At 41.6% G+C, this 13737-nt stretch overlaps 1 long non-coding RNA gene and 1 pseudogene across 4 annotated transcripts; one reads left to right on the top strand and one right to left on the bottom strand.

The window, feature by feature from the left end:
• Positions 1-686: 686 nt before the first annotated feature.
• On the top strand, positions 687-9213 carry LOC148901025 (uncharacterized). 4 transcript variants are annotated; one of them, XR_016118084.1, is made up of 8 exons: positions 687-1124; positions 1312-1379; positions 5577-6690; positions 6789-6844; positions 6929-7039; positions 7778-7828; positions 8857-8976; positions 9070-9213. It is a non-coding gene; the product is annotated as an uncharacterized LOC148901025 (long non-coding RNA). The 4 variants fall into 4 exon arrangements; XR_016118082.1 differs by having other exon boundaries at positions 7737-7828; XR_016118083.1 differs by having other exon boundaries at positions 7737-7828; positions 8857-8952; positions 9070-9186.
• Positions 9214-13623: 4410 nt separating this feature from the next.
• LOC148901024 (uncharacterized) overlaps positions 13624-13737 on the bottom strand; it is a 1226-nt pseudogene continuing 1112 nt past the window's right edge.

The raw sequence follows: 13737 nt of genomic DNA, 5'->3' as shown, positions 1-13737 counted from the left end.
TCAAAGGCATTGAACCATTTGTTTGCCACCTGCTAATTGCCTCATATTAATATTCAACCTTGTGTTAATACCTAATAAAATGATGCTTAGGTTTGACATTTGATTTTTTTATGTGTGCATTTACATTGAAGTCCAATTTCAATTACATTTCATTGAAATTGTTATTTAAAGTAATTTTGGCAACAACGGCAGAGTTTTTACAAAATATTTTCGTCCCCCTTGGTGTTATTTGTAATTTTTAAATCTTATGATGTATTGTTGCTATTATATTACACTCAATCCTGCATATTTAGGTCCAAATTTATGATTTAAGGCTCTTGAACCTCAATAAAAGGCTACTATTCTTTTACAATGAACAAAACATATTGCAGTCAAATGAAGATGAGTTCTAACTAGACGGCCAGTTGTCACATTGTGGTTGGCGACCAATGAGTGACGCCGTTGGCAGCACCTGCAGCTGCACAGGTGGAGGTGGTTTCAATCAGTGGCAGTTCAAAGGACTCCCGGCACACCATTCGGCGTCGACAATTTGTCCTCTTCTTTTCAGATGACTTTGGTGTTTGAGGAATTGTTCCTGCAGACTTTATTTGAATCCAATGTGTCAAATACATGCTCCATCCTGGCTGCTTATTTTGGGATCCGTCACCATCACTGAAAGACAAACGAAGTTTAACCGGACAATCACCACCTGGCAAACCGTGACACCAGTACTGTCGATTGCATTTTATGGGGAGTGTTTTCTCAACAGATGGCTCTTTAAATTAACTATCTTGTATTGTAAAATGATTCGGCCATTGTGATTACGTGAGCAAAGGAAAAAACAAGGGTGTGTGTACAATTTGTGTCATGCTCGCCCTGTTAGCCATTGAGCTAGTCAGGCATCTCAAATAATTTGTATCAGAATCAGAAAGCCTTTAATCATCCCACAATGGGGACATTTGCTGCTTCGTATTTGATTATTGTCTTCCAGTTTTGATTTTGAGACTTGGTAACCTTTTTTTTGTGTGATAGGATCAAAGCAGCGGCGTTTCCTACTGGCGGGCCTGTCCTTAAAGCATGGCGGCGAGTTGACTAGTGGGAAGGCCGCACCATTGCATCCCTCCTTTCCATTTGTAATTTTAAAGGTCGTTTAATTGAGTTTGAATTCACTTTAAATTGGCATTATTCATTCAAAGAACTCTGTTGTTTTTGAAAAGCCCTTTGTGCACATTTGACGATTCATAACTACTAGTTTAACCCGGAAAACCAGAGGTGTCCAAACTTGGCCTTTAATGTCCGCTGTCCTTTCTTTTTTTTTTGTTGCTATCCCAGGAAGCACCACATCTCATTCAAATTGGGATCGTTTTCATGCTGGCTGATGAGCTGATCATCTGAATCAGGTAAGTTTGACCCAGGAAAGCTGGAAAACAAAGAAAAGTGGCCATTTAACCGCTGAGCTGGACACGTCTACCCTCATCCAAATGCTAGCAACAGATCTACTTCAACCAGCCACATTTTTTTGAGTGCCCCAAATTCTCGTTTACCTTAAAGTAATCTTGGAGCAGATTTATGTGACGTCTCTGACCCATAGGTGACGTGCGATGAGCTCCCAACATGCATTCAATCATTTGTCATTGTGCATTCAATCATCAATATGTCTGTTTATGCCTCCCCCAGCGCCGGTGTTCAGATGGGCAGCTTCATTGAGACTGATGGAATGCTGAACAAGATGCCTGCCGGCGACAGAAAGTGGATGTGGTTGACGGTGTGCAGCTCTTCCTGATAAATGAGTAGTAATAGATTTTATTAAGCGCCTTTCAAAGCTCTCAAGGACACTTTACAGTCACAGACAAGCATAGGTTCCATACATAAATAGTGCCACAAATTCTTGTTTACCTTCAAGTAATCTAGGAGCAGATTGATGTGGTATCTCTGACCCATAAGTGACATGCGATGAGCTCCCAACGTGCAGTGCAGGTCTGTATCACCTGAAAAAAAAATCAGTTAATATTGAACGTTTTAACCATGTGCATTAAACCAATACATTTAATGACTGTTTATGGCTCCCCCAGTGATGGCGTCCAACAAGACGCTTAATGGTGACAAAGTGGGACATGGTCAATGTGCAGCTCACTTTACAGTCACAGATAAGCATCGGTACAATACATACATAAATAAATGCATAACTAAATACATAAATAAAATCGCAAATAGAATACAATTATAAATGGTAACAAGAGAGAGCTACACAGAAAATGCAATTTTAAATAGATGGGTAGTAACGCCAATGAACTCGTAATCCGTGAACCGCAGAAACTAGGGAATGTCCAAGCTTGCCCCTCAATGGCCACCATCCTGTCTGTTTTCTTACCTTCCTCGGATGAACACATCTCATTCAATCAGGATCGTTCAAATGCTGGCTGATGAGCTTATTGTCTGAATCAGGTGCGTCCCACCCAGGGAAGCTGGACTATGGAAGGACAGCGGTCGAATGCAAGTTGGACCCCCCCCCCCCCCCCCCAGTTTTTAAGGGTCCCAGATTCGAGTTGGGGTGTGCTTTGGGTTGAATGTAGAATTCAGGCATTATACCGGAGGTTTGGGTAAAGTTGTTCGAGGTTTGATTAGGCCGCCGGTTAACCGGTTTGACTGTTAGGCGGCTAGGTTGTTGTGGTACACAGCATGGAAATTAAGAACGCAGATGGATTTGTATCCTTCATGTACGCAGAGGTTTTGAGCTCTACCCGCATTGATCAGCAAGAGCTGAGCGCTACTCCTGCTGAGATGACCAACCTACCTACTGACAGGGAATGTCAAAGCTTGCCCATCAATGGCCATTGTCCTGTCTGTTTTCTTGCTGTCCCAGGATGAACACATCTCTTTCAAACCATCAGGATCGTTCAAATGCTGGCTGATGAGCTGATTGTTTGAATCTGGTCTGTCCCACCCAGAGAAGCTGGACTATGGAAGGAACCACGGTCGAGTGCCAAGTTGGGACACCCACTGTTTTTAGGGGTCCCGGATTCGAGTTGGGGTGTGCTTTGGGTTTAATGTAGAATTCAGGCATTATACCGGAGGTTTATAATAATACATTTAATTTACACGCGCCTTTCTGAACACCCAAGGACACTTTACAATAAAATCATGATTGGGTAAAGTTAAGGGGTTCGAGTTTTGATGAGGCAGCCGGTTAGGCAGCTAGGTTGTTGTGATACGCAGCATGGAAATTTAGAACACAGATGGATTTGTCAGTTTCATGTACGTAGAGGTTTCGAGCTCTACTCGCATTCATCAGCAAGAGCTGAGCACCAGTCCTGCTGAGATGATCTATCGACATTCGGCGCAGGTCCGTATAACTCCTAGAAATCAAACTATTTATCTTCAATGTTAGCCCCCATAGTTCATTAAATCAATGTTGACTTGACTGTTGTTTATGCCTCCCCGAGCGCCGGTGTTCAGATGAGCCGCTTGATCACGACTGACGGAAAGCTGAACAAGATGCCCGCTGGTGGCAAAGTGGACGTGGTTGGCAGTGTGCAGCTTTTCCTGATGAGTAACACCACCTAACTCTTAATCTGCGAACCCCTGTGACCAAGGAATGTCCAAACCTGGTCCTCAATCACCGCCGTCCTGTCTGTTTTCTTGATGTTCCACGATCACCTTATTGCTGGCTGCAGGCATATGGCATGTTTGACTCATTGCTGGGGTGAGGTGAGTTTCCAATATTCAGTGCAGGTCAATATAATTCATTGTGCATAAAATTGTCATGAATAAGTCTGGTTATGCCGACCCCAGTGCTGGTGTTCAGATGGGCAGCTTCGAGACTGACGGAATGCTGAACAAGATGCCCGCCGGTGACAGAAAGTGGATGTGGTTGGCGGTGTGCAGCTCTTCCTGATGAATGAGTAGTAATAGATTTCATTTTAAGCGCCTTTCAAAGCTCTGAAAGACACTTTACAGTCACACACAAGCTTAGGTACTTGAATAAATACATAAATTATAATTATACATGGTAACAAGAGAGCGACACAGAAAATGCAATTTTAAATAGGTGGGTAGTTAGGCCACCTATCTCGTAATCCGCGAACCCCAGAAACCAGGTGTTCGGATTAAATTCTTGTTCGTCTTTCCTGGTTCGGTATTGTCTGAAGTTCACTTGATAAAAATATCAGCAACGACGATAGATGGTGAACAAAAAACTACTTTATGCTAATGAGACAGAAAAAGCACTTCTCGTCTCGGTGGGACGAAGACATGAGCACACGGACAAAGATAGAACAAAGAGAGAGAGCTCCCGCTCTGACGAGTTTTTAAACATGCACAGTGGCGATCTGTTGTCCAATCAGTTGCGGACAAGTCGATCTTCCTGTCCAATCGGTTACGAACAACTCAGTGTTGGGAGGGTCTTAGATTGTCGTTGGAGCTGTTGCTTCTTTGCAACGACTATTGAACTAATAAGACTGATAATTTTATATAACTAAATTAGACTGAAATTAAACGTGCACTAATCATAATGTATACTAAGCTAAACATGAAATAACATGTGTTTACTAATCTAAACATGAAATAACGTAATATGTTTACTAATGTGCATAAACACTCTATCACCAGGGAGTTTCAAAGCTTGCCCCTCAATGGCCACTGTCCTGTCCGTTTTCTTGCTGTCCCAGGATGAACACATCTCATTCAAACAATCAGGATCGTTCAAATGCTGGCTGATGAGCTGATTGTTTGAATCTGGTGTGTCCCACCCAGGGAAGTTGGACTATGGAAGGGCAGCGGTTGAGTGCCAAGTTGGGACACACCCTGTTTTTATGGATCCCAGATTCGAGTTGGGGTGTGCTTTGGGTTTAATGTAGAATTAAGGCATAATACCGGAGGTTTATAATAATACATTTAAAATTACAAGCGCCTTTCTGAAAATCCAAGGACACTTTACAATAAAATCATGATTGAGTTAAGTTAAGGGGTTCGAGGTTTGATTAGACAGCCGGTTAACCGGTTTAACTGTTAGACAGCTAGGTTGCTGTGGTACGCAGCATGGAAATTAAGAACCCAGATGGATCTGTCAATTTCATGTACGTAGAGGTCTTAAGCTCTACTTGCATTCATCAGAAAGAGCTGAACACCACTCCTACATTCGGCACAGGTCTGTATAACCCCTAGAAATCAAAATAAATATCTACAATGTTAACCCCCGTAGTTTATTAAATAAATGTTGACATGACTGACGTTTATGCCTCCCCCAGCGCCGGTGGTCGGATGGGCAGCTTCATCAAGACCGACGGAATGATAAACAATATGCCCACCGGCGACAGAAAGTGGGCGTGGTTGGCTGTGTCGAGACCTTCCTGATGAATAAGTAACGCCACCGAACGCTTAATCTGCAAACCCCTGAAATCAGGGAATGTCCAAACCTGATCCTCAATGACCGCCGTCCTGTTTTTCTTGATGTTCCAGGAGACGTTAATGCTGGCTGCAGGCATCCGGCATGTTTGACCCATTGCTGGAGGGAGGTGAATTTCCAATGTTCATTGCAGGTCAGTATAATTCATTGTGCATTCAATCATCATAAATACGTCTGTTTATGCCTCCCCCAGCGCCGGTGTTGATGGGCAGCTTCATCGATACTGACGGAATGCTGAACAAGATGCCCGCTGGCGACAAAGTGGATGTGGTTGGCGGTGTGCAGCTCTTCCTGATGAATGAGTAGTCATAGATTTTATTTTAAGCGCCTTTCAAAGCTCTCAAGAACACTTTACAGTCACAAACAAGCATGGGTACTAAAATAAGTAAATAAAAAACAAATACATACATAAATAAAATAAACTAATAAATTAATTAAATATAATAAATAAATAAAATACAATTATACATGGTAACAAGAGAGCAACACAGAAAATGCAATTTTAAATAGGTGGGTAGTAAGGCCACCTATCTCGTAATCCGCGAACCCCAGAAACCAAGGAATCTCAAATCTTGCCCCTCGATGGCCACTGTCCTGTCGGTTTTCTTGCTGTCCCAGGATGAACACATCTCATTCAAACAATCAGGATCGTTCAAATGTTGGCTGATGAGCTGATTGTTTGAATCTGGTGTGTCCCACCTAGGGAAGTTGGACTATGGAAGGACAGCGGTCGAGTGCCAAGTTGGGACATCCGCTGTTTTTATGGATCCCGGATTCGAGTTGGGGTGTGCTTTGGGTTTAATGTAGAATTAAGGCATAATACCAGAGGTTTATAATACATTTAACATTACAAGCGCCTTTCTGAAAATCCAAGGACACTTTACAATAAAATCATGATTGGGTAAAGTTAAGCGGTTCGAAGTTTGATTAGACAGCCGGTTAACCGGTTTGACTGTTAGGCAGCTAGGTTGCTGTGGTACGCAGCATGGAAATTAAGAACACAGATGGATCTGTCAATTTCATGTACGTAGAGGTCTTGAGCTCTACTTGCATTCATCAGAAAGAGCTGAGCACCACTCCTACATTCGGCACAGGTCTGTATAACCCCTAGAAATCAAAATAAATATCTACAATGTTAACCCCGGTAGTTTATTAAATCAATGTTGACATGACTGATGTTTATGCCTCCCCCAGTGCCGGTGGTCAGATGGGCAGCTTCATCAAGACCGACAGAATGATAAACAATATGCCCACTGGTGACAGAAAGTGGACGTGGTTGGCGGTGTGGAGCCCTTCCTGATGAATGAGTAACGCCACCAAACGCTTAATCTGCAAACCCCTGAAACCAGGGAATGTCCAAACCTGATCCTCAATGACCGCCGTCCTGTTTTTCTTGATGTTCCAGGAGACGTTAATGCTGGCTGCAGGCATACAGTGTGTTTGACCCATTGCTGGAGGGAGGTGAGTTTCCAATATTCAGTGCAGGTCAGTATAATTCATTGTGCATTCAATTATCATGAATCCGTCTGTTTATGCCTCCCCCAGCGCCGGTGTTCAGATTGGCAGCTTCATCGATACTGACGGAATGCTGAAAAAGATGCCCGCCGGTGACAAAGTGGACGTGGTTGGCGGTGCGCAGCTCTTCCTGATGAATGAGTAATATATTTTATTTTAAGCACCTTTCAAAGCTCTCAAGGACACTTTACAGTCACAGTCAAGCATAGGTACTCTAATAAATAAATAAATAAATAATGCATTCATAAATATGATGCATAAAATACAATTATAAATGTTAACAAGAGAGCCAGACAGAAAATGCAGTTTTAAATAGATGGGTAGTAAGGCCACCTATCTCGTAATCCGGGAAACCCAGAAACCAGGGAATGTCGAAGCTTGCCCCTCAATGGCCACTGTTCTGTCTGTTTTCTTGCTGTCCCCGGATGAGCACATCTCTTTCAAACAATCAGGATCGTTCAAATGCTGGCTGATGAGCTGATTGTTTGAATCTGGTGTGTCCCACCCAGGGAAGTTGGACTATGGAAGGACAGCGGTCAGGTGCCAAGTTGGGACACCCCTGTTTTTATGGATCGTGGATTCGAGTTGGGGTGTGCTTTGGGTTTAATGTAGAATTCAGGCATTATACAGGAGGTTTATAATAATACATTTAATTTACAAGAGCCTTTCTGAACACCCAAGGACACTTTAAAATAAAAACAATACATAAAACAATAAAATCATAATTGGGTAAAGTTAAGGGGTTTGATTCGGCAGCCGGTTAACCGGTTTGACTGTTAGGCAGCTAGGTTGCTGTGGTACGAAGCATGGAAATTAAGAATACAGATGAATTTGTCAGTTTCATGTACGTCGGTCTTGAGCTCTACTCGCATTCATCAGAAAGAGCTGAGCACCACTCCTGCTGAGATGACCTACCTACATTCGGCACAGGTCTGTATAACCCCTCGAAATCAAAATAAATATCTACAATGTTAACCCCGTAGTGCATTCAATCATCATGAACAAGTCTGTTTATCCCTCCCCCAGCGCCGGTGGTCAAATGGGGCGGCTTCATCGAGACTGACGTAATCCTGAAGATGCCCGCCGGCGACAGTGGACGTGGTTGGTGGTGTGCAGCTCTTCCTGATGAATGAGTAGTCAGAGATTTTATTTTAAGCGCCTTTCAAAGCTCTCAAGGACACTTTACAGTCAGACAAGCATAGGTACTTGAATAAATAAATAAAATACAATTATAAATAGTAACAAGAGAGCGACACAGAAAATGCCATTTTTAATAGGTGGGTAGTAAGGCCACCTATCTCGTAATCCGGGAAACCCAGAAACCAGGGAATGTCAAAGCTTGCCCCTCAATAGCCACTGTTCTGTCTGTTTTCTTGCTGTCCCCGGATGAACACATCTCTTTCAAACCATAAGGATCGTTCAAATGCTGGCTGATGAGCTGATTGTTTGAATCTGGTGTGTCCCACCTAGGGAACTTGGACTATGGAAGGACAGCGGTCGGGTGCCAAGTTGGGACACCCCTGTTTTTATGGATCGTGGATTCGAGTTGAATTCGAGTTGAATTCAGGCATGGAGATTTATAATAGTAATACCTTTAATTTACAAGCGCCTTTCTGAACACCCAAGTACACTTTAAAATAAAAACAATACATAAAACAAAATCATGATTGGGTAAAGTTAAGGGGTTTGATTAGGCAGCCGGTTAACCGGTTTGACTGTTATGCAGCTAGGTTGCTGTGGTACGCAGCATGGAAATTAAGAACACAGATTTGTCAGTTTCATGTACGTCGGTCTTGAGCTCTACTCGCATTCATCAGAAAGAGCTGAGCACCACTCCTGAGATGACCTACCTACATTCTTCACAGGTCTGTATAACCCCTGGAAATCAATAAATATCTACAATGTTAACCATGTAGTGCATCAATCATCATGAACAAGTCTGTTTATCCCTCCCCCAGCGCTGTTGGCCAGATGGGCAGCTTCACCGTGATTGATGGAATGATCAACAAGATGCACGCTGGTGACAGTGGATGTGCTTGGCTTTGTTTGGGAATGTAAGCAGTGCGCAGCTCTTCCAGGTGTATGTAAATTGTGGCATGGCCTCAAAAACTTCATACTTGTGATTAAGCGTTGCAATGTCAGCATCGAGATATTCTTTGGTCTCTGCCCAGGTTTCTGCTCCAGCCCCACCCAAAATCATCGCCACCACCAATCCTAAATCCTAATCCTTCTCATCTCCCTTCAAATCATCAAAATCCTTTAACACTAATATCGCAATACTACCTCCGATAGCTAAACCATAACACTAGTACGTGACCCAAACCTTGCTAACTGTTAAATTAATTCTAATCCTGGTTTGACTCCATAATCCCTAAATCCTCCACATAACCTCTAATCAAAAACCTAGGCATGACATGCTCTGGGAGTAAAGTGCCCCAGTCAGGCTACTTTTGGAGAGAAAAGCCAAAGATTAGCCACAATACTTCCAAAAATAGTCAGCCCTCTGTCAAGCTGGCCTTTCTGTTTTCCTGTTATTCAGGTCTAATACACTTACATACCCTTACAAATCCTCAAATTGTCACACATAAACTTCCCAAATCACCTCCAACTCACTCTAAACCTTACCCACGTCTCGTTAAAATGACTAATATCGTAAAAATTAAAGATTAAATCAAATATTAAATACTTGGGCCCTCGACGTCCAAGTGTCCTTCCTGTTTTGCATCTATTCAAGGTTTAATACACCTAAATCAAACGATCAGCTCATCAGCCAGCTCTCAGTTACGATTACGATCTTGATCATTTGATTCTGTTGTGTTGCACCTTGGACAACTGGAAATCAAGGAGGACTTGACAAAATATAACCTAATTTGGAACACTAAACCCTAATGTCCCAAACTAAACAAACCCTAAAATACAACAGACTACTCGCACTAAACTCAAAATGCGTATCCTCAAATTGTCAAACATAAACTCCGAACACCCCAAATCACCTCACTTTAAATCTCTAGAATTTTACTTTGTCAATTCCGGGTTGAGTGAACGCTGGCGCGTGTGGCTGCCGCTGCTCACCCGCAAAAAATATCCTGACTATAGTGTCCTTGAGGGTTTTGAAAGGCGCTTATAAATTAAATGTATTATTATAAACCTGACCCACTTCTTGATAAAATGACAATATCGCAACAACGTAAAGATTATCCTAAAGAGATAAATTCCAGATCTAATAAATACTTGGGCCCTTGACGTCCAAGTGTCCTTCCTGTTTTGCATCTGTTCAAGGTTTAATACACCAAAATCAAATGATCAGCTCATCAGCCAGCTCTCAATTACGATTACGATCCTGATCATTTGATTGTGTTGTGTTGCACCTTGGACAACTGGAAATCAGGGAGGACTTGACAAAATATAACCTAATTTGGAACACTAAACCCTAATGTCCCAAAGTAAACAAACTCTAAAATACAACCAACTACCCGCACTAAACTCAAAATACGTATCCTAAAGTTATCAAACAAACTCCGAAAACCTCAAATCACCTCACCTGACTAAAGTGTCCTTGAGGGTTTTGAAAGGCGCTTATAAATAAAATGCATTATTAGTAAAATTATAAACCTTACCCACTTTTGAAAATGACAATATGTAATATGTCCAAGTGACCTTCCTGTTTTGCATCTATTCAAGGTTTAATCCACCTAAATCAAACGATCAGCTCATCAGCCAGCTCTCAAATACGATCCTGATCATTTGATTTTGTTGTGTTGCACCTTGGACAACTGGAAATCAGGGAGGACTTGACAAAATATAACCTAATTTGGAACACTAAACCCTAATGTCCCAAACTAAACAAACTCTAAAATACAACAGACTACTCGCACTAAACTCAAAATGCGTATCCTCAAATTGTCAAACATAAACTCCGAACACCCCAAATCACCTCACTTTAAATCTCTAGAATTTTACTTTGTCAATTCCGGGTTGAGTGAACGCTGGTGCGTGTGGCTGCCGCTGCTCACCCGCAAAAAATATCCTGACTATAGTGTCCTTGAGGGTTTTGAAAGGCGCTTATAAATTAAATGTATTATTATAAACCTGACCCACTTCTCGATAAAATGACAATAATATCGCAACAACGTAAAGATTATCCTAAAGAGATAAATTCCCAATCTAATAAATACTCGGGCCCTTGACGTCCATGTGTCCTTCCTGTTTTGCATCTGTTCAAGGTTTAATACACCAAAATCAAATGATCAGCTCATCAGCCAGCTCTCAATTACGATTACGATCCTGATCATTTGATTGTGTTGTGTTGCACCTTGGACAACTGGAAATCAGGGAGGACTTGACAAAATATAACCTAATTTGGAACACTAAACCCTAATGTCCCAAAGTAAACAAACTCTAAAATACAACCAACTACCCGCACTAAACTCAAAATACGTATCCTCAAGTTATCAACCAAACTCCGAAAACCTCAAATCACCTCACCTGACTAAAGTGTCCTTGAGGGTTTTGAAAGGCGCTTATAAATAAAATGCATTATTCGTAAAATTATAAACCTTACCCACTTTTGAAAATGACAATATGTAATATGTCCAAGTGACCTTCCTGTTTTGTATCTATTCAAGGTTTAATCCACCTAAATCAAACGATCAGCTCATCAGCCAGCTCTCAAATACGATCCTGATCATTTGATTGTGTTGTGTTGCACCTTGGATAACTGTAAATCAGGGAGGACTTGACAAAATGTAACCTAATTTGGAACACTAAACCCTAATGTCCCAAACTAAACTAACTCTAAAATACAAGCGACTACTCGCACTAAACTCAAAATACGTATCCTCAAATTATCAAACAAACTCTGAAAACCTCAAATCACCTTGTCACGGTTTGCGAGGTGGTGATGGCGGGTTCGGATACCAAAAAGCAGGCAAGCGAGAGCAGGAGGTTGTTTGACAAATTGTATTAAAATAAAGTCAGCAGGAACAAAATGTAAAACATCAAAATGATCTGAATGGAAAAAATACAAAGTAGCAAAAGAAGACCAAAAGTAACAGCCCGCCAAGGTTAAACAAACACGTACACGATGCATGCTGCAACCAAGCAGCAAACAAACAATGGACCGGCACCGAATGGTCGTGCCGGGTGTTCTTTTAAATGTCAGTGATTAAACGACCAACACCTGCGAGGCTGCAGGCAGGGCTGACGTCGCTACCCGCTGGTCGCCAATCTGATCGGGACGACCAGCACCTGTGAGGTGTAGGCGGGGGCGACAGCGCCCCCCGTTGGTCGTCAACCAGATCATGACACACCTCACCTACTAAAGGGTTAGGGTTAGGGGTTAGGGGTTAGGGTTAGGGTTAAAGTGTCCTTGAGGGTTTTGAAAGACGCTTATAAATAAAATGCATTATTAGTAAAAATATAAACCTTACCCACTTTTGAAAATGACAATATGTAATATGTCCAAGTGACCTTCCAGTTTTGCATCTATTCAAGGTTTAATCCACCTAAATCAAACGATCAGCTCTCAAATACGATCCTGATCATTTGATTCTGTTGTGTTGCACCTTGGATAACTGGAAATCAGGGAGGACTTTTGATAACCATAATTTCACATAACTAAGCAAATTTGGAACAATAAACCCTAATGTGCTAAAAAAAAAAATCCAACCAACCGCTCAATCCCTAACCAATAGAAGCTACTAATTTCATTCTTAACGAAAATGCTGAACCAAATCACCCTAGTTTAAATATAGTATCATCCTTGCCCACTTCTCGATAAAATGACAATAATATCCTAACAACTTAAAGATTAGCCTAACGAGATAAATTCCAGATCTAATAAATACTCGCGCCCTCGACGTCCAAGTGTCCTTCCTGTTTTGCATCTATTCAAGGTTTAATACACCTAAATCAAATGATCAGCTCATCAGCCAGCTCTCAAATCCGATCCTGATCATTTGATTCTGTTGTGTTGCACCTTGAATAACTGGAAATCAGGGAGGACTTTTGATAACCATAATTTCACAAAACTAAGCAAATTTGGAACAATAAACCCTAATGTGCTAAAAAAAAATCCAACCAACCGCTCAATCCCTAACCAATAGAAGCTACTAATTTCATTCTTAACAAATGCTGAACCAAATCACCCTAGTTTAAATATAGTATCATCCTTACCCACTTCTCTCTAAAACTTTCTACAATAGCCTAAGCGTAAGATTAGCCTCAACAGTTTGGGCTGTCCTTCCTGTTTTGCACTTATTCCAGGCCTAAACCCCAACCTCTATCACTTCAGCCTAAACTCCTACCCATACTGCCCCTCCCTCCCCTTCCAATGGTGGCTAATAAAGAATCTGTTTTCCCTCCTACCATCCATTTCCTGTCCATTTTTCAATGCTGCTCCAACTGAATAAAGATGTGTCACAATAAAGCTTTATCTGTGTCCATGGCTTTTATTACTCTTTTTTTTTTTGGGGGGGGGGGGGGGGGTGTTAGATTTGGCTTAGGTCCGAGGCAATTGGAGTTTACGCTTAGGTGTGGTGGCTTAGGGATAGTTTTCTTCAGGTGTCGCTTTTTTTTTTAATTCTATTTTTTCCAGGCTTAGGAGTTTAGTTTTCAGGCATTTTTTTTTCAGGCTTAGGAGTTTAGTTTTCAGGTGTTTTTTTTTCAGGTTTAGTTTTTTTTTTCAGGCTTAGGAGTTTAGTTTTCAGGCGTCTTTATTTTCAGGTTCACTCGGTCTGTCTTTTTTCCCACTGTCCCTTTTTTTTCCACTGTCTCTTTTTTTTCCATTGTCTCTTTTTTTCCGTCTCTTTTTTCCCACTCTGTCTCTTTTTTCCTGTCTT

The sequence above is a fragment of the Hippocampus bargibanti genome, linkage group LG02 (genome assembly GCF_051943395.1).
Source record: "Hippocampus bargibanti isolate YZ-2025 linkage group LG02, ASM5194339v1, whole genome shotgun sequence".
Taxonomy (NCBI): Eukaryota; Metazoa; Chordata; class Actinopteri; order Syngnathiformes; family Syngnathidae; genus Hippocampus; species Hippocampus bargibanti.
The sequence above is the reverse complement of the archived record's forward strand: the minus strand, read 5'-3'. Positions and strand labels throughout refer to the sequence as shown.